At 40.4% G+C, this 20,245-nt stretch overlaps 1 protein-coding gene across 7 annotated transcripts in view; it reads left to right on the forward strand.

Annotated features, from left to right (window-relative positions):
* Positions 1–3,697: 3,697 nt before the first annotated feature.
* SOX5 (SRY-box transcription factor 5) overlaps positions 3,698–20,245 on the forward strand; it is a 920,340-nt gene continuing 903,792 nt past the window's right edge. For 4 of the 7 annotated variants that reach the window (XM_074325920.1, XM_074325926.1, XM_074325925.1 and 1 more), the window contains exon 1: positions 3,698–4,250. The gene's annotated coding sequence lies outside the window, so the exon portion shown is untranslated. The remainder of the gene's footprint in view (positions 4,251–20,245) is intronic. The other 3 variants (XM_074325930.1, XM_074325922.1, XM_074325931.1) reach the window with 3 other exon arrangements.

Consider the following 20,245-nt stretch of genomic DNA (forward strand, 5'->3'; position numbering starts at 1 on the left):
GAGTCCAGGCTCCATCAGCTGCTAATTGTAAAACCTTGGACAAGTTATATAACTTCTCTGTGCCTCAGTTTCCTTATCTGTAAAACAATATAATAAAATTATGTGCCTCATGGAGTGGTTGTGAGGATTAAATGAGTTTATATACATAAAGCACTTACATAGAATAATGCCTGTTAAATTTACAGGGATTCAAAAACTTTAGTAACTTATTATATATATCATATGGATATATTACATATATAATATACAATTGCTAGCCTGTAAAATAAGACAATTTCACATATATTACTAAATACCTTTTATATTTAATATGTAGTATGTATGTATGCTCCATATGGCACATTTAGATTTTGGAAATTTCAGTTATCTAATGACCAATGTAGGTGAAAATACCAACATAGCTCATGTCTGGACTGTACAGAGTATAAAGTTGGTATTTTAAATCTTCACATTTAATGAAATATTTCTTGCTGGAAAGTGGCCCCAGTATAGAGTGCAAGTGGCATCCAGGTAAAATAAAACAACCCAAGGTTAAAGCTGGAGCCGTCTGGATTCACATTCTGGTACAACCACTTAGGAGCTGTATGATTTGGGGCAAGTCACTTAACTTTTCTGTCCTTCAGTTTTCTGATCTGTAAAACAGGGATGTAACATTTCTTGCAAGTTTATGGTAAGAAGTAGAGAGGACATACATAAGAAAAGCACTTGGCCAAGAGCCTGGCACATAGTAAATGCCTGATAAATAGAAACACTGATCTTTAATATGTCAGTCCTGCTTCAAATGTGGGTGTTTTTTTAAAGCCCAACACAAACAAACATCCCACTGGGAGTTTTTGATCAACTATGCTGTTGCTGCATAATTATCATAGGTTAGTCTTAAGGCATGTGGTTTCAATAACCATAATGGTTGGAAGTTTTCCTGTCTATAAGAGCAAAAGGGAAGAGGTTGGTGTAATTAAAGTTTTACCAGTATCTCACCAGGCAGCTTGCAGCTTCGCCCTTTCTCTCCCTCTGCCCAGCTTTCCCTCTCTTGACAGTAGGAAGCCTCTTGTCCCAAAAGCTGTTGCACTGAAGCAGTAGATGCTGAAATCCTGAGGAGGTGGCACTTCTCTACGTAGTGCTATTAGGTCAAGCAGGCACCTTTTTCTCCCACTTGCCAGAGACCCAGGGGTAAAGGATTAACTTTGCCCTTTTATTTTCACTGAGTATGCCTGAGAGAACTGGATTAAAAGCCAGGGGAAGTTCACTGTAAATGACTATTTTTTTCAAATGTTATATATTTTTATATAATTGGTAGCAATGGGCCATTTTTTGTAGTTGGGCCTGATTTGCCTCTTGCACGTTATATAAGGACCTGGGCCTGACATAGTAATAGCTCATTGTGAAAAGCAACTGAATATGTATTATGAGAATAAATTACTTAATTATGCCCAAAACTTTAAAATAAAAACAACACTGAAATTCAAGGTACAGTACAATTATTGATGAATTCTTATATTCTTATTACACAAGAGGCTCGGACTTGCAGCTTTCATGATAGGAAATATAAAGAAAAAGTAACGTATAGGAAAGGTGTTTCATGCATATATACAGAGAATTTTTTTCACACAGTTGGGGAGGCCACATTGATCCAGCCATTTAAATATTATTATACGTGGTCTCTCTCATTAAATGCTTAAGGAAACAGCACAATTGTTTAAGGATACACATTTAGAATACCACATCCAGAGCTGTATCCAAGTTCCAAATGATTACACTGCTTATAAATTCTAGGCGGATCATAATTTAGAGTCCCCATGAAAGCTCTGAGTTTATTTGATTGTTCTCTTAATTACTGGGCTCTATGCTATCAAATATTTGCGGAAGAGGAAGGTTTTCTTTGTGGGAGTGGATAATAACTGTGCTTACACTTTGAAAATTTTGCCTTGAGTTATTAAGATTTGCATTTCTCACTTTTGTTCTAAGGGAAGGTGTTTAGCCATTTTTAGAAAGCGGGTACCAAATAATCAATCATCAAACACCCCAGAAAGTTTCCATTCTAGACAAGTGCAAACTTTTAGGTATTAACAATCCACCTCCAGAAACAAACCTACAAATGGTGGAAAGGGGGAGAAAGGATGTATCACTTTTCTAGGTGAATATATCGCGATTAGAATGTGTTGCATGCATTAAGAAACTGTATTTGCTTACTAGCTGCCGCTTAAAAACCAGCCAGAAGTCAGAGAGGGATCGCACAGACAGGCAAGCCCTAAGCCTACCTCCCATGCTGCTTCAGTGCCTTGCTCTCTCAGGCGCGTGAAGGATAAACAGACTGTGGTCATTGATCCCCTGGTGGTGTTGTTGCACTCTGGGAAATGCTGCCCCCCACCCCCACCCCACCCACGGGACGCGGCTTACTCAATGGATGCGCGTCTGGAAAAAAAACAAAACAAAAACAAAACATCACCGAGATGAGGAAAGAGAACATTCAAATCGGTTTAAAGCTAGTGAAGAGGCAGGGAACACAGAAAAAGAAACGTGTTGCTCGTATTGTGTTTTAGTGCCCTTTCTCCATCGCTCTCCTCCAGACCCACTGCCTCCCTCGCGACGCCTCCTCTCGCCACTTTCTGGATACCAGTTCTAGGAAGATCAGGCAGGATTCCCGCCCTCCGTCCACCCTAGTTTGAGATTTAATAGGATTCCACCCCTCTACCCCACCCCCCTCCCGGCAAATCGTCAGCTGTTTTAAGTCAATGAAAGTAAGATTCTTAGAGATAAGCGCCGAAGCAGTCCGGGAGCTGTCAGAGCACACACTTAAGCCCCACCGCTTCTGCTCAGGGCAATACCTACGGAGTTTCTTCCGAGAGTGATGTAAGTCTCAGGGTCTCTCTCTCCTCTCTCTCTCCTCTCTCTCTCTCTCTCTCTCTCTCTCTCTCTCTCTCTGCCTCTGTCTCTGCCTCTGTCTCTGTCTCTGCCTCTGTCTCTGCCTGTCTCTCTCTCCTTCAGGTGCCAACTCAAACGTCGCAGGACTCGAAGCCCAGAACCGAGCTTCCCTCCCCCCGCTCCATCCCCAATATCATTCCTTGGTTCTTGGGCATTGGGTTTTTTGGCTTCACCCACACAAAACAAAACCAGTTGAAGCACCCCGGAGGCAGAGATGGGAGCGCCTAAAAACTTTTCTTCCCTGCCCCCAGACCCAGGAGTAGGTGGGCGCAAAGCGCCGGCGGCGGGGATCTGCGGGCACGCAGCCGGGCTCGAGGAGGCAGTGGTTGCTTTAAAAACCGAACCTCTCGCTGCTCCAGCTTCCGCGCTGGGCAGACAGCGGGTCTCCTCCCAGAAGGTTCCGCGGACACACGCAGACCCCCACGCGTGCTCTCCCGGCGAGCTTTACTGTGTGCAAACAGGGTTGGGGGCAAGAAGGGGCCCAAGTCACAGTTACAGGGCAACGGGTGAGGTTCCAGCGCAAGGAAGAAGTTGACAAAGGGGACTTGACTAAACATGAATGCGTATTTATAGACGAGAGCTCCATCGAGATCTAGAGATATCCCACTCTCCCTGCCTCCTTCCATTCCTGCCATTTCATTTTATCGCTCCTTTAAGTGGAGGGCAGATTTTTTTTTTTTTTTTTTTAACATTCCTGCACGGTGTGGGTAATCACCGCGTTATTTACAATCTAGTTACACTGCAGCAGACAGGGAAGGAAACTCTGGGGCTCCTTCCCTTCGGATGGACAGAAAGGGCGGCCGGGCGGCGAGCTGCAGGAAGGAGGTCAGGGTGGGTTTGCGGGAGCTTGGGGGTGACCTGGAGAGAGCCGGAGCCCCCAGCGCTACCCCCGCGCCCGCCCCCGCCCTCGCCGCACCCCCCGGGGCGGGCGCCGGGCCTCGATGACCGCCGGCTGGTGCGCTGCCCTCGCCTCCCCCATTGTTCCTACTGTCTTTTTGCCTTTTGTTATTTGCACTCGCATTGTGTTGTTTGTCTCTGAAGCCGCCTCATGACCAGCAAAGGGATTTCACCTCGTCCTTGAGAGCTACACGGGGAGCGCGAGCGAGCGAGAGACTGGGGGAGAGGGGCGCGCGCGCGCACAAACTCACACACACACACATAACACACACACACACACATACACACACACACACACAGACACACACACACACAGAGTGAAAAAGGCGAGCCACCAAAACCCATCTCCAGTCTCCTCCCGGGGCCCCCAAGCCCGCCACTGTGCCACTTTGCATCCCACGCCAGAGGAGACATTAAGGAGACCCGGTAAGGTGCGTGAAACGCAGCGTTTTAACTTTGTTGTTCGTCCCGATGTTGTTGTGGGCAGACCTCCAAGGCGCAGAGCTCCCCTCAGCCGCTCGCGGTACCCGCCACTCAGCACTCGTTCCCCGCTCCAGCTGGAGAGCCTGCTGAGGAGGGAGGGGGCCGCCACCGGAGTTTCCTCAAGTACAGAGGGAGGGGGACTGGGCTGGGGGTGAGGAACAGGCGAGAGGCGGCTCGAGACTTGAAGTGGCCCTGTCATCTTCGGGGGTCGCCTGTTGGGGGAAGACCCTGAAGTGTGGGCTTGGACCCAGTTCAGGAAAGGGATAACTTTTATATTTTTGTTGGGGAGCCTGCGTGCTGTTGCCGGTATTGTTTTGTAAGTGGTGGCGGTGGAGGTGGTGATGAGAGATAAGAGCAGAAGTGCAGGGAAAATCCTAGGCTAGTCTGTGCACCTTGGCTAACGACAAACGACAGAGCCTAAAAGTTGGACAAAGCTTCTTACCCTTCCGAGAACATAAACGCGACCCCCAACCTACCCCACAACCTTAATATTCCCCGTTTTCGTCTTTTTGTTTCGCTTTCTGCAATTCCTCTCGCCAGCACTCCCCCTCCCTCCCGCCCGGAATTTCGGAAACTAGTCTCATCCTTCAGGATTCAAGGGATTTCAGAGACCGGAAGCTTTAATTTTATTGCAACTACTTACCCCCCCACCCCCACCCCACTCAGTGTACGAAGTGAAGATCACTCACGTGTTGTGTCACTTTAAGCGCAGGTATGGGAAATATCGCTTGCACTTTGGGGCTACAGTAATAAGCAAGGAAAAGAGGTTATACCAGTTGAAATCAAATTGGATTTGGAAATGTTTCCATTTGATAGCAGTTTCTTGCGTATTGATCTGCTGCCCACGGATGCATACGAGGCACTATTTACATATTTTAATAGTAATTTTCCTTACACTTTGCAAAGCAAACATATTAATAAATACTTTAACCCTGGTGAATAGCTGAAGACCAGTTGGCCTCTAAATTCAGTGTGGTTGAATGTGAATTCATTTCAGTCTTTCTCAACTAAAGCAGGTCAAAATGAGGAATTCTGTGAATATGCAGAGTGATATTGTCAGTGTCAGCCAACCCAGGTACTCTGGGTGGCAGTCAACTGTACTTCAGAAAAGTTTAGGAATTTGTTCTATCCCAGTTGAGATCCTCACCATATCCAGATATCCAAAGTAGTTTGTCAAGAAAGGCATGAGAGCATTTCCCCAGAGGCTTCCTTCGGGCTCAGCACAGCCCTGTAGTCAAGGACAAGACCAACGGAGATCTGTGGGATTTTGGGTAATAAGTGTGGGAATCTGCAAAGGGACTAGACAGAGTGATTTGTTTCCTTGATGCTCGTAAATAATGTCCCCTAGTATCCTTTAAAAAAAAAAATCCATACAAACAAAACAGGCCAATGAAGTAGACGCGTGGGAGATTCTAGGCGATGGGCATTTCAATCAGAAAAAGCAGAGCAGTTTTTGATCAGGATTACAGGAGTGAGGTCTGATTGCCAAGAGTGATTAGGTTAAGGACCAGATGCTTTTAAAGCATAGGAAAATGTTTTCTTAAGTTTGACTTTTATAGAATTTGAAAGGAGGATGATGTCTTAGTCTTCACAGAACTGCTGAATTTTGATCTGTCTAATTTTGAAGGAATTCAGCTGCATGTGAACTGCTGTTAGCTGTGATAGGGAAGGAATCTGGTTTCAAATGCAGCTACATGTGACAAAGTTTCTGGGGGTGCTTCTTCCTGATTTAAATATAGCTCTGAGACTGAAGCCTAGATAAATTCAGCCACAATGATTTAAAATCATAAGCACTTACTCTGAAAGTTCTCTTAGGCATTGTACAAAGTTCTGATTATGTCACCAACTGATTATTCCTCAGAACTATACAAGATAAAAATCATAGCATCACTTAAAACTGATGCAATACAGCCTGAAATCCTTAAACTGGTAGGGATTGCTGTTGTTTGCCTAAAAGGTAGATCTTTCATCACATGAGTTGTTTAAAAACATTTAATTGTGGGGGTGGGAAGGGATGTGCATAATTATTTAGTTATTTGTGTTAATTATATAGTAGCATACTCGCTTGAAATTCTTTCTTTTTGTTTTTCTTTTCTTTCCAGTGGTCTTCTAACAACCTTATTCATGAAGAATTTGTTTGCTTGTGGGTTTTTAAAAATCTCTTTTTGTAGCCTTTTTGAATGGATAAGATTGAACCAATTTTACATAGACCTGAAAGAGTAAATGCTTAATGTATGAAAAAAAAAAAAAAAGAGCTTCAACTCTTAATACAGAAACCCTGTACTAGTTTTGCTGTTGAGCTTAAACAGTTCTGGTTGAATGGCATGTTATATACAGGATTCAGAACTCTCAAAGGTATTTGGTAAATAGCCGGGCATTTGAGATCCAGTACTTATTTCAAGTTAACTTAGTGCTATACATGTAAATGTACATCCTGTTTAGACTGACACATGGTTTTGTAAAAGGAAAAAATGAATATACCCTTATAAAGATGTTATCTGTGGAGTGTATGGAGTAAATAAGAAATAACAAAAAAGTGAAGTTTATATTCAGATATGATGGCTTCTGCTTTTTTTTGGTTTGTTTGTGTGTGTGTTTGTGTGTGTGTGTGTATGGTTGGGGGTGAGGCACGAACTGTAGGGAGAGTTTAAAATGTCATTTTCTATTTAAAAGAATTAATTTGAATGTTTGAATAATTTTTTTCTTATAAAGCAAATGAAAAATATGATATAATGATTAAAAGGATATACCTTCTTCTTGTAAAAGCTCTATTCTTTCATTGGGTGATAGGCAATCATTATTTTGAAGGCATGTTCAGATTATGTAAAAAAGATATGCAGGGCAGGATGAAACTTGTTTTTCGTAATCGAAAATATACTAGATTTCAAATAATTTAGAGTTCCATTGTTGAACGCTGTTTAGATTTCCAACAGGTAAAATTGCTGGATATGATTGATTAGCATAACCTGGATGATTCACCCAATATCTAATCACCGCCAGTGGTAGAGTTTTCCCTAGAGTTTTGAGAGTAACCTGGAAAACTTATTTATCTAGACGTGAAGTCAGTGTGTTCCCTCAGATACATACTCATCACAGTTTTTTAGCCTGAGAAATGTAGATTTATTTTAAAGGCGAAAAAAGTGCTTGGCTGTTTCAAATAAACTATATCCTGCATTTAGAGTTGTAGATAGTTAATAAAATAAAAGTCCAATTTTGTTCCAAACATTGTTTTAAAACACCCATTCGTAAATTGTCTACATTTGGTTTTCATATGTTAATGATTTGGGATCTGAAACTTCTTTCAGAAAGGCATTTTGGTTTATCTTAAAAAACACTACACAAAACTGTCTAAACAACTTTGTAAATAAACTGTTCCAAATGCCTCAATTTGATGAATGAATTAAAGAATTATAGTTCTTAATCCAATTATGATCAGCCTTGTTATTCCATTTCCCATTTGGGGAAGTTTGGGGAGTGGGAATGGTAAATGATTTTCAAATGTGAGTGGGGTCTTTGCTGTTTATTTTCTGTGTGTGATGTAACATAAATAATTACTCATACCTAACATTTAGAAGGATTTTAGACGTAGGGAAGTTATTTCATGATCTTCAATTAAACCGAGAGTTTATTTGCATGAAAAGTTGTTCTTAAGGAGGAGTAGAATAAAAATCTTAAGAATATAAAGCAAGGATCTAACCTTTTGCTTAAAAATAATGAATTTTTATATTTAAAGGGAAAGAAATGGAACCCTTAATTAAGGCTTGGTAGTAGGGCAGACACTCAGGAACTTTTAGTTACTTTCAGCTGGGCCATGTTGGGATGTTCTAGTTGGGATGTACTAGTTAATAAACTTTGCTATATTCAATTTCTTTGTCTTTAAAATTAAGGGGGGAAATGCTTTTTGGGTTGTTTCCTACCCCTCTAGCTGTCTACATGGGTGCTTTCAAATGCTCTCCCGAGCAGGGGCCTGAACTTTTTTAGGATGGACCCTTAATAATAGCCTCGTTTGCTTTGACGGACCCTTCTGAATTTCTGCCCCATTTGCTCAGTTTAACCTCTGGCTTAGAAATTACTTTACTCAAAGGTGTTAATAGCTTATTATGGTTTAATTCTCTTACTAATTGTTATTGTATTATTATTATTGTTATTGTTATTATACTTTATTATGACCACCTAATTCCTTAGAGAAAGATTTGTGAAGATTACAAGTATCAAGTGAAGCTGCCAAGAAGAGATATTTATAAACATAGGGATTTTTTTTTTCGGTACCATTCAAATCATTACTTATAGTCAAGTAATCACTGTGCCTACAGGTAAGGATAACACTCAGTAGGGGCAGTATATTGATAAAGTTAGAGGGAAAATGAATGCATTTAAACAATACATTGAATAAAAATCCGTTAAAAATTTGAGCCTTAAAAAATAAAAAAACACCCAGAAAAAAAATGAATTTCCAGGAGTGGTAGTGGTGGTGGTGGTATTGAATTCTACAGGTATAGGTCCATCCATTCTTTATTGATAAAAATTCATTATAAGTTAAAAAAAGAAAAATAAAACCTGATTATATCTTTGCTGCTCAGTTGCTTATCATTCAGTTACCTCATGACTATGTGGTACCACGTGTTCAATGAGGGCAAACAGTGCAGCAGTCAACAGGATAGAAGGGCTCTGGTTTGATGTCTAGTTGGCAGTCTCTGGAAGCTCAGGTATTGCATTGTCACTACAGAACCTATTAAAGCCTTGGAGGTAGAAAATTCAGGAAAGAACCAGGATGCTTAAGAGGCAATCCCACTAGATTTTTGGAGCACTCAATTTAGGTCTGTTTATAATTTTTCTAAGACTTCACTTGGAGTTCTTAACATTTGGTACTCTGCCCCTTTTCTTAACCTCTAATGCTGGAGATTGTAATGCTTTTTCTTACAGGGATATGCATGAATCACGCTAAATACTGTATGTCAAATTCCTAGCATGGGGTCTGTCTGTCATGAACTAGGTGCTCAGTAAATGTTAGCTACACTCTTTCCTCCCTCCAGTCACGTCTTTTTGGTCATTAATAATGTTTGAAACTTCAGTTTGTACTTGTTTTGAAGTTTTTTGAGTCCAGGAAGAAAAATATATCACTTTCTTGAGGCTGAGATCAACGCTTTAAAACAGTGATTCAATTAACATCTATATATGATCTCTGACAATGCAGTTGTACTAAGATGCTGTATTTAGTGCAAGTGTGAATTCTATCTTTTATTCATATAAATGTACCTTCAATAATTAACATTTTATCCTATATAATAGGTAAAAGCAAACAAACACGTTAGGACTTAATTGTAGATTTATCTTCTTAGTCTCCTTTTGATTTCCCATTACAGATATAAGCTAGTGGAAATTTATTGTTATTTTTTCCATTAATAATTATCTACCTCTGGGTTATGTTAAGTTATAGTTTATGTGGATAGAGAGAAATTCCACTTGGAAAAATAAATAAATCTGACTTTGCAATATTTTGCCCTATGGAGTCAACATTTCCTTCAAAGAGAATATTATAGGTTTGTTTGTTTCAATTGGGTGCAAGGAGAAAGGCACAATAAATATACCATTGCCTTTTTGGAGAGATGGTACATAATACTAACATGGAGAATTTAGTGGTTGTTTTATCTTCCCAATGATACAGAGAATTTATCTGTAAGTACAGCTGACCAAAAATAAAGGAAAGGCTTTTTAAAAAAGCAAATACATGCTTTGGTTATTCCATTAATTTGGGTCCCTCAAGAAGCAGATGTTAAGATGGAATTAGACGTGTAACAAGTTTATGGGGGACAGGGCGAGAGCAGGAGAAGGCTAGGACAGCCTTTCCACTGATCCAGGTTTGACAGTTATGCAAGGAGAGGTGGAAGAAAGGAAGGAGGATCTAGTAGGGAGAAGCTGACTGTAGCACAGTCCAAGAAAGGTTTAGCTAGGCAGACAGCCACGGGAGGCATCCTCTATCTCCAAGGAATGGCCTGCATTTTCAGCCCCACTGGGCTCAGTCATTGGCTGGGATCAGCCCCCTGGAAGCATGGCCTGGGTGCTCAAATGATGCTAGAGATATAGAGGCAGCAGGTGGGGCACTGAGTCCATTATATTCTCGCAACAGGAGATCTGAGTGGGCCTACCATTAAAGACCTGGAGTTGTTTTTTTTTTAAGCTCTCTGAAGCTTTATTTTCCTCCACTGTAAAATAAGCACAATGGCAGTATCACTTCATGGAGTTCTAGTCATGATTAAATGAAGTTATATGAGATTATATATAAATCTGTAGTACCATGCATGGCACAGAGGAAATGCTCAATATGTGCATTGTGCTCTGTTTAATGTACTTATAAAATGCAAGTGAGCGGTATAGCTGAATTGTATCCGGTGATCATAAATATATTTAAACAATTGATATTTCATATAATTAGAAGGCATTTTGTTCATGCAAGCAAACATCCTTAGTGCGTGCCTTTTAAATATGGCACAATTAATTTCTCATGCTTCAATCCTTGTTTTTAGCAGGTTGTAAACCATACAACAGATAGACCAACTGACCTTGACTGTCTTCAGGTAATTTGGCTTAAAGCACCACGGAATGTTCTCTGCATTTCCTTACCCCTCTAGGCTTCCTATTCAGTTGAGAAGCAACTTGCACTGTAAGTCTGTATTTTATCTTGAGCCTCAAACACCTTGCCAGTCTTCACTCCCCTGTGTTACTGTTCCTAAACCAACTTGCTGCACCACAAAGCACTGAACTCAAGTGGCCCTCAGCGCGAGCTCCTGCTGTGATGAGTCACAGAGCCACCAGCACTTTGTTGCGTTAGGTTTGATCACTGCCATGAGCAGTCCTTCGATTGTCAGCTAAGAGACCCTTCAGGGAGTTGTCCCTTAATAGAAAGTCTCTTTTCTTCCCTCCTGTTGTAACTTTAAATTAAAAGAAACTGTAGAGGAGCTGGTGGCATTGCAGCAAGCAGTTCATTCTTCTACCCACTGGGAGAACAACATCTGAGAACAGACGTTACTGGACTGAGAATTGAGTTGTTGCTATTTTTTGGGGGGCTAGCATGGGGGGGCGGGCAGTTGCAGTGGAGGATGAAGACCTTGTCACTTACAGTCACTCAGACTGACTCTTAGTAATGTCATGGAGAGCAATCCTGGTGCAGACTAGGGAGCATTTTTTTTTGGATGTAAGATAATTGACAGCATGTTAGTTTCAAGGGGGATTCTTGAGACCACTGGTATTTGGGCCCCACTTTTTAGGTGGTTCTGTGTGTTGTACTGTGGGAAACTGGCACTGGGACAACTTCAAAATCCAAGGAGGGTAGGAGGCAGGAAAAGAGAGCTAATTTTTGACACATTCCTCAGACAAGTGACCCCTCTGGGGAATCTGTGCCCAGGATAAAGACTGCTTACTGTGAGGCTTCTGGCATAGTTTTCCCCAAATAGCGAGCGCTGGTTACTTCAATGTCACTGGTTAAAAAGGCTGACGAACTTAACATTTGTAAGGAAAAAAAAAAAAAGAAAGAAAAAGATGTTAGTACTTTTGACAGCATGTTTCCTAGATGCCGTTGCTCACTAAACTTCTGATTTAACTCTGCTGAGCCAGGCTTTACATCCTCTGTATAGCAGTTGCTGGTCCATTCCCATTCTCCATTCTGGGTTAGGGCCTGCCCTCAAATCCGATGTCGGCTAAGATTTCCTGGTGTAATTCGGGGCCGCTGAAAGCTGAAGTTGTTTGATGTGTTGTATCAGGAGCTGACTAAGGTCTGCATGTAAGTTCTTAGGATGTGAGCTGTTACTATACTGTGTTGGCAGGCTGTCATATGTGTCTCATTTACTCTTGCACTGGACACGGCTTTTGAACAAGTGCATACTGTTTCTTATAATTCTGCCTTGACTTTTCTTACTTCACTCTCTCAGCCTCCTTTCCATAGTACCTTCACTGTTAGAATAATAGTGTCTTTTCTACGTTAAATCAGGAAATAAAGTGATAATTTTAATGCACACTAAACAAATAAGCAAATCTATCAGTATGTAAAAAAAATTAGTGGGCCCACTGTTTATTTCTAGGGACTTCCTCAGCCCCCCCAAATACTCTACCTTCCCTGCCTCCTCCTTTCCCTATCACTGCTTACGGGGCTTTTTTAAACCTTTCTCTTACCACGAGGTCTTGATTCTCATGGTACCATTGACAACTCTGCGTTGTGTTAATCTCACTGGATGAAGTGAGATGTGAAAGGTGTGCCAAATACATCGCTGCCTGGTTTGAAAGCAGGTAACCACAAGGTGACAAAACACTCAGAAGGTAAGCTCCCTGAGTGCACTGTTGTATCCCTAGCACAATCATGATGCTTGAAGCAGGGCAGTAACAGAATAAATGATTGCTGAGCCAACATATCCTGCAAACCCAGCTGCATTTTGATTCAACTCAGCCCTGCATGATGGGGAAGTGGGAAAACTAACAGCAGTTGAGCATTGACTATGTTCCAGGCACCGTGCTAGGTGCCTTACATGGATAATCTTGTTTAATCCTCACAGCCCACCACTGGGAAGGGTATTATCCCCTTTCTACAGATGGGCAGACAAGCTTCAGTGGGTCAGCTGCTTGCTCATTTTCCTCAGCTAATGAGCAGGAGAATCATTGCCTGGATTTCGGTCTTTTTGACTCCACCATTTATACTCTTTTGATCATGCTGTGGCCAAGACACTGGTGTGGGTGCCTATCTAGAAAATGGGAGCACGAACCATGCCTGTCTGTCTAACCACAGGGGATAGTTGGAAGGGACAGGTGAGAGGTGGTCACTGAAAATGATGCCTGAGCTGTAAAGTAATTTCTAAATGTCAGTTATTATGATCAAATACCCACTGATCCATTCATTAACCCGAACAAGATTTACTGAACACACAGATGCATGTTGCTTAAATTTTACTTCATAAGAAATATTTTCTGATGTGAAGAAGAGATTCTGAGTACATAAGAGCTGACGTCAATGGAGATTATAGAACAGTGTTTCTTAAAGGTGGTCACTCAATCACCTGGTTGAAAACCACCTGGGATGTTGTTAAAAATCTACTTCTTTGCCCCCCCCCCCAACCCAGAATAGGGGAACCTGATTCTCTGTGGTTGAAGCCCTGTGACCCTGCATTCTTAACAAGCATGACTGGCAATTCTTTTGTGCATAAAAGTTTGAGAATCAGTGATAACAATTTTTATTGATTTAGTTTGGTAGTGGTATATATGGCATATGGAATTATAGTAAGATGCTGAAAGAGTAGTGGCAGTGCCACGGTAAAGCACTACTGATTGATTGTTCGATTGCTAGAAAGACTTTTTGGATGATGTGGTTTTAGGAGTTTTGAAATAAAATTTAAAGAACCTCTATTAAATTTGACTAAATAGAACATTAGCACGCTTAAAGTCAAGAGGGGACCTGACACAAAGTGGGTCGGGGTAGGGGGAAGGGTTGCAGTTATGTGCAGTCTAGGCTTGGAAAGAACTTTCTAACAGCACAAATCTAAGGTGGCTAAGTAAACTGAAGACCAGAAGTTGATTTATTTATCCAGCTCTGTAGCCCAAATACTGAAACGATGTCTGACACACAGTAGGTACTTAAAGACCTTTGTTTAATGAATGAGTAAAAACAGAGGAAAAGTGTAATATGTGGAAAATAGATTAGAATAGTCTGATGATTATTATTGTGGAGAAAGCAGTCAAGAAAGAGTATGCTGAAAAGGAATCCTAGTGAGATTAGACAAGGACAAGGTTTTAATTAGGCTAATATGGTGCTTACAGGAAAGGGCCTTCATATATACAAATAAACAATGCAAAAAACAATGCAAACCTGAGGTTTGTATGGGAGCAAATCATTAGGCTACTGTTTGTATGTATTATCTTGGGAGAAGCAATTACTACATGAGGGCAGCTTTGGAGTCTGATTTGCTCTCCATAAGTTCATACTTTGTTTCCCCAAAAATAAGACCTTGCCAGACCATTAATTCTAATGCGTCTTTTGGAGCAAAAATTAGTATAAGACCCGTATTATTACATTATATTATATTATATTATATTATATTATTATATTATATTATATTATATTATTATTATATTATATTATATTATATCATATCATATCATATCATATCATATCATATCATATCATATCATATCATATCATATCATATCATATCATATTATATTTATTGTATAAGACCTGGTCTTATATTAATTTTTGCTCCAAAAGACGCATTAGAGCTGATGGTGCGGCTAGGTCTTATTTTTGGGGAAACACGGTAGTACGCAATAAATATTTATTGAACAATCCGCATGGACTAGAAAAGAAAGTTTTTAAATGATACAAAAATATCTTGTAAAGAGAGAAAACAAAATTTATAAATGCTAACCAGTGGATTGGTGATCATGAAAATAGCAAATCTTCATAAAACTGCACATTTCTAAACTTTACTAAATTCCAGTTTATTTAGAGTTTAGTAAAGTTTTTATCCAATTGTGTGCCTTTCGCCAAGCCGTGCTTTGCTGCTAATGCCACTTTTCATTTTACTGTTTTGAAAACTGACTAGGGTGCTTAGCACTGTGCCTTGCTGATACTGGCTATTTAATGAGTATTTGCTGGATACTTCCATCAGTGAATGGGAAGTATTGACTTGGGCCTGGGGGTGTGGAGTTGGGAAATTGAAAGACAGTTGCCCTCGTTCACTTTGAATTCCCAGTGATAAGGGATCAGCAACCTGTAAGTTGGCAGAATTTCTATATATTTCAAGGTCCAGTTATTGGAATCTTGAGGGGAAGGATGTTTGCCAAGGTAATGACTGCAAAGGAGGGCTCAGCATTGTTAAAAGAGGTAACCATTCATTTGATCTGGAAAGTCAGGCTGTAAAAATGTATTTGGGGGAAAAAACGGTAAAAAGTAATTCTAAACCTAACAGGAGTTTCAGTAGAAAAATGGCTCTAATTCAAACAGTTTAATGTTAACATCAATGCACGTCTCATGGCTCAAGCCCCGCATCCTGCTTTGGAAATAAAAGGAGATTGTGTAAAGAATTAGCAATACAAGGCATTTTTAAGTGCTTTATTGCAGAGGCCTGTGATACTCTGTGAAATCTATGCAGCCTCTTTCTTCCTGCTGTGCTTAATTTCAGAATCTGATGCTATTACCTATCCTTGGAGAGAAAAAAAAATCACTCTCTGTTAACTCTTAAAAACCAAGTTTAACATTTCATTTGCTTGCCACACAATCTTTCTGACATTTCTTGGGAAGAGAGAAGTGATGTATTTAGCCACGGAGGGTTAGCCTCCAAGTTTAGTATCTAGGATTATTTCAAGGGGGGTAGCAAGAGAGTAAGAGAGCAAGTTAGAAATAAATGTTGAAAGTGTAAGTTTAGAAATGACTTAAGCAGCTTGAAGAATAAGGTCTCTGAAAGAGGCAGACCCAGATTGTGTTTGGCATGACTCCAAATCAGAAGCCAGAACAGGAGTTAACTCTTTACAATAGGTGGCTATCTTTTTGTGACATGAAGATGTGTCCACTAAAAATAAGTTCCTGGCATGCCATCACTGTGCCCCCTCTGCTTAGCTTGAAAGCATAGTTGATGTTGATAGTTTACCACTGCCAGGCATTGTGCTAAGCAGTTTGTTTTGATTTTTATTGATTCTTTCCAGTAACTCTCTGGTGCAGATACAAGTGTTGCCCCATTATACAGATAAGGAAACTGAACTTGCCAAAGTAGCACAGCTGGTAAGTGGTAGAGGTGAGACTTGAACCCACAGTGGTCTGATTGTGAAGACTGGGCTCTTACCCATTATAGTATAGGAAGTATGTTTTAAGTCCTGTTGAGTCATCCTTCAAAATGACACTTGTATTTTTCTTTTTCTTTATATATGCACTTCTATCACTCTAGAACAGGCTCTTTTCAGCTTATTTCTGAACAATTGCAAAGTTCCCCAAACTAGGATCTCTCTTTATAATTTGCTCTATTTACCACTGTCAGGTCAATCTTCCTGACATGCTCTTTGGATCATGTTGCTCCTTTCTCAAAAATTCTATGTGCTTGAGAACGACACACAGATGGGACTCACACTCTTAAGTCTGTTTTTTTTTTTTTTTTTTTTTTTAAGGGCTTTACAGTCTATCTCCAAGTCATATCTTTTCAGGCTCATATTTGAAATCTTCCCTTTGTGAACAATTTGCTTCTGATCTGGATTCAAGCTGAACATACCTTCCTAGATGATTCTCAGATTGTTTGCAACATGTCAGTCTTATCAACTCTTCTCAGAATGCTCATGCCAGAAGCCATGGGCACTGCATAAAAAGCCACTACTCAGACCTGAACCCTATCTGACTCAGGGAATTCTTCCAGAATAGCTTTTTCCATCTACTTCAAAGTCCCCCTCAATTGACTTTCCTTGGTTCCCAACCCACTTGACTGTATTTTGGCTTTCCCTTTTTGTTTTGTACCTTCATTCACTCAATAATCAACAAGTATTTCTTGAGTAGCTACTCTGAGCCAAGACACAGTGTTAATTGCTAGAGACGCAGTAGAATGGTACACAAGAATTTAAAGTTTATTAGGGAAGATAAGCTTTAATCAAGCAATTACCTACATATAAGATTGCCAATTGTGGAACTGTATTTCACAGAAGTATACACATATAGGAAAAGTATATGATATATTTGGGGGCAGCAATCAGAGGAGGCTGCCAGGAGGAAGTCACATTTGAAGGATGGTTAATGAGCTAAAGAGGACCAGAGGAAAAATTTTTGAGACATAGAGAGAAGGTTCCAAAGAGAGAGGGAGAAGGGTGTGTTCTTGGAATTAGGAGGCCAGCATGGCTGGAGCAGAGTGATTGGGAAATGGATATAGATAAGGCGATATAGGTAGGTTAGGATCAGATCGTTTAGCCTTAGGGGCTGTGTTAGAGTGGAGTCTTCATAATAACAGTGATAAGAAACCCACTGAATAGTTTTAAGCAAGGACTAATGCAATCTGTGGCTATAGCATGTAGATCAAATTTAAGAGAGGTAGGAATGAATTTTGGCAGGCTAGTAAGGGACTAGTGCATTGATTCAGGCAAAAGACAGATGGTGGCTTGGACTTTGGACAAAGCAGTAGTGTTAGAGGTGGAGGTAAGAGAAAGCGTTTCAGAAACAAACAAACATGGAGGGATAATTGCCCAGTTTCAAGTGCTTTATAACACCCCCGCTCATAATCCTTACTTCACCAACCTAATGGGATATTCCCTCTGGTGATTATCCATTGTTTCCAAGTTTCATAGGTTCATAAAAGAGATGCATAAGTTCTTACCTCTCTCAGGGACTGTGCTGGCTTGATCTGTACCTGCTTTAGCCCTCGTGTGTTCAGGCAGAGAGATTTGATGCAAAACATGGAGTGCCTCATGCACGCGCACACACACGTATTTATGTATTTACCTTCACATTTCCATATCTTCCTTTTGATTTCCAGATTTTGGAAACCCTACCTATCCCTTAGTAGCCAAATTAAATTTCACTTTTTCGCAGTCTCCTCATAGAACATACTGACCAAAGATCTCTCCTTCTGATCTTATACTACGTACTCCTATGACTGATTTTATGGCTTTGACTCTATATGGTACCATATTGTCAGCCTGTTGTGAACATATCTTGTCCTTTGAGAGATACTATGAGTTCGTGCCTAATAATGTAGATGCTGTAGTTCATTCAGTATTACACTCCTGTTTTGGGTCATCATATACCTTTTTTTAGCGGGGCAGTATTTATAACCTGGCTCAGTCTGTGATTCCTCATCTGCGGAATGGGGTAACTGTATTTATCTCATAAAGCAGTTGTGAGGAATCAGTGAGAAAATGAATACAAAGTACTTAAAACAATCCTTGATATATAAATGAGCTCGACCATATGATGATATTTTATGGGTATAAATGTTATTCCTTGAAATCAGGAACCTGTATCTTATTTTGTCCACTGGGAGCTCAGTAAATATTTATTGAATTCAGATTTGAATTTAAGCATCATTTCTGCCAGGGGATACAAATATAAACAAATCATGTTCTTATCTGCAGGAACCTGGATTTGATAGGGGAGCTAGTAACATAAACTGGTAATTATATATCGGTGGGATAGGTATGGTGATAGAGTATTTTAATAGCACAGAAGAGAGGTTGGGGAAGGTTTTTCTAAATGAATTATATGAGTGGAATATTTTACTAATTAATTAAATATATATTAAAATAATGTGTGTATGTCATATAAAACTCAAAGCTGTGTAATAAAGTTGCATTCCTGTCTTACTCCTGATCATGCGTACCTCATTCCTACTACTTTCAACTCTATTCCTAAATAAAATACTTCTTATTTTTCTTGATTTTCATAAAAAAATGTTAGTTATCAACCCTTTGGCTTTATTATACATACTACTCTCCCCCTACACCTACTTCCTAAAACCACATATGTTTCTTTCTTTTCCCATTGTCCCAATATAATTTTTTTTTGGGGGGTGGAGAGTTAAAATCAGTTCAGTAAACACAGTGACTTTGACTCTGTAAGTGTTGTTTATCACTAAGAAGGTTACTTATTGGTTGCTTTTACTTTGTATACAACTTATTTGGTTTTCCTGGAGTTAATAATGGCCTATGTTCAAACTTACAAGTTTTACTAGAAGTACTCAATGTTTACTTGAATTCCTGAGTTAAGGCTTAAAACGGGTTAATGGCATATCCAGTGTGGGCCTTGATGACAGTCAGCCCTGGTGGGAAGGACCGTTTCATTATTGGCATAATTTAGAATTGTTGGAGCCAGATGATAATAAGGAGCCCACTGACTTGTAGACAGTTATATGATGCTTCTTAAAATTTCTGCAGCATTGCACCCCCTGTTTTGCCTCGTTGGTCACTGTGCCCACCAGCTTGCTGTTGGTAAGGCTCTGAGTTAAGCTCTGTCAGGCAGAAGGCGGTGCTCTGAGAGGGGAGGAGGGTATCCCAAGCAGACAGGACAATGTGAGTTAAAAGGCAAGGAGGTGAGAAGTAGCATGATGTGTTGGTGAAATGACAGAGAGCTTGATGTCGGTAGAACATAACGTACATGATAGGGAGCAGCTGAGATAAGGCAGTGATGGTTGGCAGCGATCAGATTAAGGTGATCTTTTTATCATAGACTCATATGTGTCAGATTCTGTCTTGTAGGCCATGGAGAACATTATAGTGTTGAGTAACATGGTCTGCTTTGCTTGTGAATGAACTAATGATACATTAGCCAAAAAACAGAAAACTGGTGCCTTAAGTGAGCAGGTAAAATCCTATCTTTGCATATTTGGTGACATAGTAATACTTTACTGATGGGATACCCATCAGTAAAGTTTCTAGATCACACAGTCCTCCAGAATGTGTATGTGTAATACACACACAGACACACACACACACACACACATACACATATTCATAACTTAGGTACATGTGTTGTACTTTAGCTGATATTCAGGGCACAAAGACTTAGAGCAAAGTTCAGGCTAAATGATTGTAGAAATAACAGTGGTATTACATCAGAGTTCCCTGGAGACCAACTCTGCCATTTAGATTTGCATGCAGTGGGTTTGGCTTATTGGGAGGGCTTTGGGGACAACACCTGTGAGAGGCTGAGAGAAACAGGATGGGCTGAAGGAGAAGTTGACTGTGATGTAGCTGATGTTTCAGCTAACCTTTGGGAAGCTCTGGAACTGGATGGTTCCTCAGAGATATCTTCATCAATTCAAGGGGACCAGGCCTTTGTAACCTCACATTGGTGTTGGATGTGCACTCTCCCTGGAGAAGGGGTAGCACTGTGGATGAGGGCAATTCTTGGGAAGGGCCTTAGATGTGAGCTTTCAGCAGCCAACACTCCTGGCAGCTGGAGAATGAGTTCCACTAAGTAGCGCACACAGCATGCACT

Source organism: Rhinolophus sinicus, linkage group LG02 (assembly GCF_036562045.2).
Source record: "Rhinolophus sinicus isolate RSC01 linkage group LG02, ASM3656204v1, whole genome shotgun sequence".
Lineage (NCBI taxonomy): Eukaryota > Metazoa > Chordata > Mammalia > Chiroptera > Rhinolophidae > Rhinolophus > Rhinolophus sinicus.